The following is an 11,004-nucleotide window of genomic DNA, read 5'->3' as shown; positions in this document are numbered from 1 at the left end:
TTAAATATGGATTAATATATGGAATGTTAAAGGGTTAAATGTCAAAGAAGTACAAAGCCTTAGAGGAGGGTAGAAGGCAGAAGAATAAGTTTCAGTGCCTGCTAAACTTGTTGTTTGAAGAGGACATGTTGCTCTGTAGGTAATCCATCTCTATAAATGTGTCTCTCTTAATATTCAAGGTTAAAAACTCAAGATAGAAAATTGTCTAGAGGATTCAAAAAAAGCACCGACTCAAGGTGTGTCTCACAATATCAAGGGAGGTGACTATTGATATTAGACGCAAAGAATAGTTCTTGGAAGGACAAGCCATGTCCTAAGAATTGAGTATGCAACTCCACATTTATGTTAATGACTCTCATAACTCTTTGTGTTTTTTTTTTCATAAATATTGTAGGTTCTTTTCGATTTGGAGAAGGTTAAACATGGGATTTACATCCTTGTCTATCAGCTAAGCTTGGGCCAAGCATATATGATTTCCTAAGAAAAAATAATTATCGCCCATTTCCCATTGAACTTGTACGAGATGTTGGGAGGAAACTATTGGAGTCTGTGGCATGTGTGTTGAAAATACTCACTTGAATCTTGACATATGCATTGGAAGGACTGAAACATATACTTTTATTTTATATTAAATGCTTGTCTATTGCCTGTATGAGGACAAACGAGTTTTATATCCTTTTTCCTTTCCTTCTTATAATGTGAATCTACAACATATAGGAGACTGCTTAGAGTATATTTGGTTGCTAACTAGAGTTATGCCCTGTCTTAAGATAAACAGATTCAATTACGTCTACAATTATTATTAGATATAAGATGAAAGTCATTACCCTACTCCACAATTTTAAGGGAAATCCGCTAGCTCAAGCTTTTCTATATAATTATACATGAATTGAATTGGATGTGGGCCCAATTGGGACCGAAATTTGTTCTTTTAGGTTAGGTTGACTAAATGTTGATATTAAATAACCAGATTATACAATAGAATGACTTGGTTATCATTTATAAGGATTACGAATGTTCGTTTTAACTTTGTTTTCTGGTTCAAATTTTTTTGGCTTCCTTTTGTTTGATTTTATGGGAACTTGCTTTGAGAAACATTCCCCAAGGGAGGGAGCTATGGTGTATGTTGTATCTTTTTATTGAAGGCAGTTATAGGCTGCGAAATTGCGTCGAGAAACCAACTCTACCAAAATTTAGATTCAAGTTGGTCCTTGAACCAGAGGGGGCCCCTCAAGTGTTATGAGGCTTTTTTTAATGATATTCACTGTCACTGGATAACAAAATTTGAACCACAATGGCCGGATCTATTATTTTTTGTAGGTGGTTGTTGATGATTATCCAATCTCTACTCTCTTGCTAAAACTTAATCAATGTGGCAACATCTAGTCCCGATAGAAAAACATAGCTTAAAGAACTTGGTTGAGGAATAGAAGAGAAATCAGATAATTAAGTATTCATACTTAATACTTAATTAATCAAATATAGTAAATGTGTGTGGAAGAATTCTACAACCAAACAGATACACATTCAAGAGATGACAAAAGGCAACAATTAAATGATGCAGAGGAGCTAATTTAAACAAACTGTTCAATTAGATAATCTCAGTGTAGATGATAACTTTGCAAAGGGCTGTGAGTGAGATTGATACCCAAACCTATCCTTGCCCTAACTCCTATGTTACCTTGAACATATGTAAAAATATATTATGAAATAACAGGGAAAGACATACATGAGAAACAACTTTTGTCATGAAACTAAAGCCAAAAGACTTCAATTAAAATTCCTGTAATAAAAGTTTTTGCAAAAATGGCAGGGCTTTGGCATCAAAATCCAACAGAAAAAAAGTAGTACGGAGGAAAAGAATATCTAACCTTTTCTTTTGTACTACTTCTTCTTTTACACCCATATATGGATAAATATATCTTAATGGTACTTATCCATATATGGTAAATGTAGGATGAAGGACCTCGTACCATAAAATAGCGGAGCTTATCACATTTTACAATGAAAAATCATATAATATATAGAGCATTACATCAAGCTAGTTGTGTCTAGCTTTATGGAATAAAAATCTGAACAATATCCTAAAATAAAAAGAATCTCTTGATTATTTGCTGGAAATCTGGAACTATTGCAAAGTCATCTGTTTTGAATCTTGGAAATTGGTGTACTTGTGCTAATTTCCCTCCTCAAATTTTGGATTTGATTTATGTGTTGATATTTTGTTGAATTTTTGACGTTGTTATGTCAATCTATTTCCCTCAAGTTTGTAATTGATTTGGTTGACTGCCACTTATGTTCATCGAATGCAAAAATGTTGTCTTCAAATCTTGAAACGTTGACTTGAATTTGTCACTTATTGATTTCATGCATGGACATGATCAATTCGGTCCCTGTAAATCTGGAATTAACTGTTACAAAATAGCTTGAATAGGAGATGAAGAATTGAATGGTAATTTTCTGCTATATGTTCCTTTACCAAATCTCATAACCAGTTGTATGACTTCTCGAAAATGATGGATTAATCATTTAAGATTAATATTTCATTTGGACTCCGGCTATATTTTTGAGAAATAAACCACCCAATAACTATAAAAATAAAACCAAATCTTGAAAATAACTACAAAGTATTTCGAATTGTTGGAGTTTCTTGAATTAGTCCAATTGTTTTCTAATCCTTGGGCTTATTTTTTTGCTTGGAATCTGGAGTGTGATTTTAAAAATTATCTTCAATGATGATCCTCTGTTGCAAATGTGGATTTGGTGATTTGATACCCTAATCATGCTCATCTGATTCTAAGTGTTTGACCTTTCGATTGCCAAATGATTTTGACTGCTGAAAATTTGCTAGGTTGCTGCTCTTGTGCCTAAAAAATTGAGATGTTGACATGATTTCCTGAAGTTTTGTCAAATCCCCTTTAAATAAGAGAAACTTTTCCATCTTTCTTTCTTTGCAGTGCCTTAAATGATTGCAGTTCCTACTCCAAAATATGAATTTGTCAAATTCAGATGCCTCTGCTGAAACTTTTATTTTTAAGAAAGTAATTTTATATATGCATTTTAGAGGACCACTAATTCATGTTGAGTGCACTAATGGAAATCTACAATTATGTGATTTCTTGGACTGAACAAGAAAAGGCATTGAAAACTGATCCAAACAATGTTGACCTTTAAACCTGATAAGTGTTGGCACTTCTACTTTCTAGAATATTTGACCCAAGCCTTCGTGTAGAATTTCATAACCAGAAAGCACTCTTAGATTTTGTCCAAATCATAGACAATCTGTGCTAATGACAGCCTATGCATATGCATTTCCTGTAGTGTATTCCTTATTTTCTTAGGAGATTTATCCTACATACTTTCATAAAAATTGATGGATAGATTAGAATCATCAACAAGAAGTAGGATTTGACAAAGTGGGTCTGGTTTTGGGCCTATGTAACCATCTAGATCCTTTACAAAATCTATCACTGTGCTCTCCTTTTTTAATATGACATGGTTATCTTACTATGTTTCCTCTTTCTTTCAAATTTCTTCAACCAACTTGAAAATACTTATAGCTACAATTTCAAAGTGTCCAAACCCGCTTAATACACCTAGCTTAGAGCTGTTGTAAGTATCCATCGAAACATATCTCTGTTAGAACAATTGAAAACCTAGTTATAGAAAATTGTAATTTTAGTCCAATATTGAAATGGGGATATTGATAAAATGATACAATAACAACAACAAATCATTTATCTCTTGCCTTGGCCATCAGGGTCACACTTGAAACCCTATCTTTAAGGAAATAAGAACAAAATTAGCTTTCAAGCACATTAATTTTTTTGTTTTTTGTTTTTTGTTTAATAACTCAATTCCAAATAAAGATTTCAAAAATTCACTCCGTTGGGGTACTTGGGAGATTGTAGCATTAGGTTCAATATTTCTTAAGTCGTTCTCAATATTACCCTTCTTTATTCCAAATAGATGAGAACTGAATGAATTAATAGAAATTTGAGATAACCCAAATGAAGAAGACTCCCACTCATGCAACTGTTGGTGGTACGAAAACAACTTAAATCCACTGTAATCCAAATATACCTTCTGTCTATAATAATTTATTTCAGATTTTTGTATTCTTGATTCACTTTCAACAAATTTGTTTCTAACAAACTTATGGAAAATGATAGCTCTCGAACTTAGGATTTTTTAACTTTCACAAGATGCAAAATGATGGAACGTTGTAGTAGCAACCCAAAATGCAGTCCATATGGCGATACATTGCATTTCTTGCATTTTCATTTCCATCTGAATTTCATGTATCCAAGATGCTTCTTAAATTTCATCTTTCTTATAGATATTTATCCCTGATCATGCACCAATGATAAAAAATTTTTGCTTTTGGGCCATGATTCCTTCTTAAGTTTTTGCAATTATTACTTGAATTTCATCTTTATTGACAACATTGGAAATTATTACCATCGAGTTCTGGCACTGTCAAGTTGTTATACTGAAGTATTCTCAGCAGAAGCGAGCCGAAAGCAGCCAACCAGACCACCGCAGCTCAGGTAGCCATGGCCTTGACCAATCACTGATAGGAGGTAATTCGATGAACCAATGCATGATGCTACGCTCCCTTTCGCCATATTGCTAGTTGCTGTTTACCCATGCACATCTACCAACCGACGTGCCAACACTTGACGACATTAGCATACAACCATTCCCGCTAGCTCATAAGGTTGACATGCATCCTCCTCTTTCGCCATTTAACCAGTTCTATGGATACGAAGTAAGCTTTTGGCTGGCCTCTCGCCCAGAGGCAGAGTTGAAGCTCTCGCTATTTTTTTTTTTGAGCGGAGAATGCTCTCTCTGAACGTCATTTTCTCCCAGTCTTCTGGTGTTTCCCGTTTTGGCTTAAAATTATTTGTTTTTCGTTTCTGCTGGCGGATATTTCACGCTCTCCCCTCGGCATGCGCCTGGTAAGAGGCCAGTTATTTTTTATCCTTTATAGCTTGTGTTACTTTGCAAAATTTTAGCTAAATTACCTTAGAATTATAGAGATGGCATGGTCTTGGAGTGCTGTTAATGATTCTAAAAAGTCCTCGCTATGAAGTGTTAATTTATATAGTTTCTGGGAAGAATTCTATGTAAATTCTGGGACTTTTTCAAGATAATCCATGGTTAGAATTTGAAGCTCCTTTCCTGGGTAAGATTAATGTGACAGGGCCTGTTTTTATCAAGTATGTTTAGTTAGCTTCTTTGCTCCTTTTTAGGATTCTTCAAAATGTTCTCGGCAATCTTTCACAAACTGAGGAAGTTTATAGTAATTTACAAACCCTGCTCAGACATGCGGTTTAAAATAGGAGCATGGTGGTGCATTGTCGAAATGTATTGCTGTTGTCTAGTTTGCCAAGACTCTTCTACCAGTTAGCTGTTTCTTTCAACCTTTGAAGGTCCTGGAGATCCTCCAGACCAGTGCCAGTAGATTCAGCCACTAACGGAAGAATGGTTTTTTACGGGACCGGAAAATTTTCTCACGGGATCGGAAATTCACAGCCTAATCCTGGAATGAAATTTCAAATCTCATTGGGATCTGGGTTGTGTCCTTTAGATGACATGTCCTGTACCTGAGGGTATTAAAAATTTAGGATCATCCCTTTTCAGTCAAATTGCCTGAGCAGTGTCGTCATCCATAGTTATGATATCTGGCCAAAAGACGTTTTCTATTTTCGAGCCTACCTTGAATTTTGGAGCCTTTTTCCCCGAGGTCCTCTTTTCGCCTTCCCGAGTCTTCTAAACGCCAGCTCTTGTGTCAGATATGACCCAACCTCACTTAATTCCCCTCATTTGGCATTTATCTCATCCAGGCATTTTATTTAGAGATAGGTCAGAGGCTGTTTAAATTCTTGTACTAAACTTGATCCGGAAATCTAATTTGCACAAAATCCCTGGCTCCTAATCCAAGGAGAAAGTTTTTTTTGGAGGTGCATGGATGGTGGGTTAGATGCGTCGGCCACGGAGGCCATGGTCCGGGCCACAATTCTGGCCGAGAAGGCATGGGAGGACGCCATGTTGTCCGGAGGGTGGCAATCAACCCTGGATGACGTGGTCGTCAAACCTTTGTTGTATGGTGCTGATAGGGAGAGGAAAGGGCTTCAAAGAGAGCAGCCATCCCGGGCAGTATATAGGAGAGATGATACTCAACAGGAGGGTAAGGTCATACGCGAACATGTGAGCCGCTAAAATAAATCCCGAAACCCTGTCAAAACCACCTCCCCGCCTTCTGCTATCAAGCTGGACAACGTTCATCTGACTGAAAGAATTCAAAGCCTACAGGATCTTGCCTTGGTGGGTAGGTGGCATTTTCCAGAAATGGACGATGTCGCGATGAGAAAATGGCTTGAGGTTCAGTGGAAACCAGTGATTCGATATATCCCCATTATCTCTAACCTCATGAAGGAGTGGTATTGCTTTCACTTCTTGAACGCCAGTGATGTAGAAACTATCCTTAAGGATCCTTGGGTTTTTAAAAGAAGCTTTCTCGCTCTCTACAGGTGGTATATTGGGTATGACCCGTTGAAAAACACTCCCTCAAATAATCTGATCTGGGTAAAACTCCCAAACCTTCCCCTGGAGATGTGATCCAAGGAGATCCTCGCTAAGATAGGCAACTCCATTGGAAGATTTGTATACGTTGACCCATGGTGTCTTGGAGAAAAAGACAAGAGAATAGCGTGGATACTCATTGAGAAGGCCTATAGGGGGGGTTTTCCAGACCATATTGAGATTGCTTGGAGAGACCTGAAAATAAAACAAAGACTGGATTTTTGGGCATCCCCTTCAGATGCTCTGCATGCCACAGAACAGGACACCTAATTAAAAATTGCCCTCGGCATCCGGCTCCAAAAAGTAGATTGTTTCATCGAAAGTCTCAGATAAATTCTCCTGTGCTCTCAGAAAAGGGGAACCCTACTCCTACAGCTAGTTTATCTACGACAGAACTTGTGGATGAACAACTTCTTAAAAATATGGAACCTAAAGCTTCCCTATCTCCGCGATTCTTATCTCAGGATTTTTCACATGAACCTGAATCCAGACCTGGAAGCCTGGTAAATTTTGGCTGCTCTGTGGTAAGCAAGTCTACAGCTCTTCATTGCGCGCCCATTCCAGAATCGAGGGACGACAAAGCTGTTCCTTCACCTATGCCCTTTCATTTCAAGGATTTCTCTGTGGGATCCATCCCCATCCCTATTTCTTCTTCATCGCCGATGCCTGAAAAAAATCTTTTGCCATCCACAAAAGGAAAAGAGCCAATGATGGCTGTCACTCCACTCAACTCCCCAGCTTCATCTCCAACAAATTTGTGTGATAGCGATTTAGACTTTTTACTTAGCAGAAAATTTCTTGAGTTGGAGCCATTAACCATCCATAAACCAATAAATCCTGCTTCTCCTTTCATTAGCCCGATCTCTGCAAGGAACATAACAGTGAGAAAGAAGCACAATGGAGGTAGCAAACATTTTAGGGGGAGGACAACTGTTACAGACAGCGGAGTAAGGAACCTATCCCTGGTCGATATTCCCATATATGATATATCAGAGACTCAGCCTCTTAGAGCAAGCGTGGCTGGAGAAACTTCCAAATGACCTTCATTATATCTATGAACATTAGAGGTCTGGGCGCAGACCTAAAATTTTTGGCGCTAAAGGATATTTTCTACTCAGCTCGGCCGAAAATTATTTTAATCCAAGAAACCATGCACAACAATCATGTGTCCATATCCTATTTTAGGAAAATGTTCCCTTCATGGTACCTGGTAGCCTCAGAGGCAAGAGGTCTGTCAAGGGGCTGGCAGTCTTATGGGATCCTGAATGGATCAGAGCTAAAGCTTACAAGTGTTTTGCTGGCATTCTTATCTCAGCAACTATCAGAGGAAAAGGCTTCCCAATTAATATTTTGAACACCTATGCGCCTTATAAGAACAGGATTCCTTTTTGGGAAAAATTATTTTCTTCAGAAATTTTTGATATTGAATCTCTGGTGATTGCAGGTGATCTAAACATAACATTAAGCTCTGATGAATGCTGGGGAAACTGCAGAAAGAGAGATCCGCTTGCAGACCGTATAAAGTTTGAACTTCTGAACAGGAATCTTGTGGATATTGCTCCATCGAAAATGATGCCTACGTGGGATAATGGAAGAGCAGAAAAGGCGTATATTGCTAAAAGGATTGATCGGTTTATAGTGCATGTAAGCATTATAGATAAAATGGGCATGCCACACTCGTCCATTGGGAATGCATTTATATCTGACCATAGGCCAATTTACCTCAGCTGGCGGGAAAAAGGATTCAGAAAGGGGTACCCATTCAAATTCAATAGAATATGGTTAGAAGATCCAGACTTCAATGAAGTCATATCTAAAGCATGGAAGGATTTATCTGCAAAAGATATGTCTCCCCCGTTTATGACTTTTAGAGACAAGCTGTCTGCTTTGAGAAAGGTGGTAAAAGAGTGGCAATTTGAAAAAAGGAAAAGGGACAGACAGGCGCTTCAGGAAACACAGAGGGAGCTGGACAACATTTTAAAGGCTATGGATGCAAATTCCTTTCCTTTCAGCATGAAATGTCGCATAAAAGAACTTGAAAGAAAAAAACAAATTTTGCTGAAGCAGGAAGAAGCTTCATGGAGGCTCAAAAGCAGGGCAATATGGCTCAAGGAAGGTGACAGAAACACAAAGTTTTTTCACAAGTATGCAAATGCCAGGCGCGAGAAAAACACCATATGGAAAATAAGTGATGGAAAGGGTGGTTTTTTCGTCTCACAACAAGATATCTCAAAGGAAGTTGTAAGACATTTTAAAAGTCAATATAGAAGAAGGGAAGGCGGTGGTTTTCAGGACATTCTATGGGGTATCGACCTGGTTCCTCAAATGTTTGATGATGAAAAAAATGAATCCCTGTTTCAGCCAGTAACAGAGAATGAACTTCTAGGAGTAATGAGGGCCTTTAAAAAGGACAAATGCCCAGGCCCGGACGGCTGGACAATAGAATTTTTTACTCATTTTTTTGATATCATCAAGAAAGACTTGCTGAGGATGGTTGAAGCATCTAGAATTTCAGGCAGCATTCATCAGCTCACATCATCCACTCAGATTGCTCTAATCCCAAAAAAGGTGGAAGCGGAATCCTTTCAAGATTTCAGGCCGATCTCATTATGCAATATAACTTTCAAAATCATCACAAAAATTATTGCTGAAAGAATAAAAGCGACTTTAGCCACCTTTCTTACTAAGGATCAACACGCTTTTCTAAAAGGGCGGAATATTTTGGATGTTGTCGCTAATACTCAGGAATGTCTGTTTTCTATGATATCAAAAAAATCAGACGCGGCCATTCTGAAAATTGATTTACAAAAAGCCTATGATTATTTAGACTGGGGGTTTATTAGATGTTTATTGGCAAAGATCGGCCTGAAATCAAATTCCATTAGCTGGATCATGGCATGCGTAGAAAATGTGAACTACGCGGTCATCATAAATGGAATGCCTTCTCCTTTCTTTCCAGCAGAAAGGGGGCTTCGTCAAGGATGCCCCCTTTCTCCTCTTCTGTTTATCCTGGCAATGAACTCTCTAAGCCTCCATATAAACAAAGTGGTTTCCGAAAATAGATGCAGGCCTGTCAAGATTTGCAGAAATAACTTCATCTCGCACAACCTCTTTGTTGATGATGTGCTCATATTTGCAAGTTTTCGTGGATATGTCTCAATGACATTCTTAATAGATTCCAAAGAGCTACTGGTTTACAAATTAATAAGGCAAAATCCACCCTCTTCCACAATGATATCAACATGGAATTGGTGAAATGGATCTCTGAGTTGTTTGGAATAGAGACGAGATCGCTCAAGGATGGCTTAAAATATCTGGGTTTTCAGCTAAAAGCTAAGGGCTACTCCAAAGCGGATTGGCAATGGTTAATAGAAAGGTATTACAAAAAGATTTCGGCCTGGGAATATAAGAGTCTATCCTTGGCAGGCAGAATTATTTTAACTCAAGCAGTATTATCGCAATTGGTTGTTTATTGGGCTCATATATTCTTCCTTCCTGCAAGTATCATTCACAAAATGAACAAGGTATCTGCTAATTTTATTTGGGGCGGTAAATCAGATCAGAGGAAATTCCATCTCTCCAAAATGGAAAAGATTTCTTTGCCCAAGCGCCTTGGAGGTTGGGGATTAATGGATTTGAGGGCTTTTGGTAAAGCGCTCCTTTGCAAATCGCTGTGGAGAGGAATTTTCGGGGAAGGGCCATGGAGTATCACTGTTAAAAAGAAATACATGAAAGGTAAAGATTTGGAATTCTGGTTCAGAATAGGATCGATTGGAGCCAAGCATGGATCTGCTATATGGCTCAGTCTTCGCAAAATTGAGCAATACTTTTTAAAGAATCTGAAGTGGAGGCTACATTCTGGCAGCAGAATTTTAATTGGTATCGACCCCATTTTGAGTGGGCGTGAAAACATATCCTTTCCCGAGAGACTTTTGTCTTTCTTCCACAGGAAAGGCATTTTTACTTGGGACAAGCTCATAACAGCTTGGCAAGGCCCAACCCCTCTATGGAAGGATGCCAATGATCTTCGTATGCCAGAGTCTCTGGTTATGTTATGGAATTCTGTCAAGGATGCTCTCAGTAGTTGTGGGTTTCATCGCTCAGGGTCAGCTGACCACCTGATTTGGATGGTGCCAAATGCAAAATTGCCGGTTCAGGTAAAAGACATTTACTCTGATATGATTAATTTAAAGGCCTCTCACTCTAGCTCTATATATCCTCCGATCCTCTGGAAGTCGGGATGCCCTCTTAAATTAATTTTCTTCTCGTGGTTGGTGTTCCACAATAAAAATTTGACATGGGAAAATTTAAGGAAAAGGAACTGGCACGGACCAAGTAGATGCTCGATGTGCGAATCAGCTGAGGAGTCCAATTATCACATGTTCTTCCAATGCAAATCTTCTCTGCAAATCTGGT

The sequence above is a fragment of the Pinus tabuliformis genome, chromosome 3_1 (genome assembly GCF_031772625.1).
Source record: "Pinus tabuliformis cultivar Carrire ecotype Pingquan chromosome 3_1, CPIR1, whole genome shotgun sequence".
NCBI classification, from domain to species: domain Eukaryota; kingdom Viridiplantae; phylum Streptophyta; class Pinopsida; order Pinales; family Pinaceae; genus Pinus; species Pinus tabuliformis.
Note: the sequence above shows the minus strand (reverse complement) of the source record.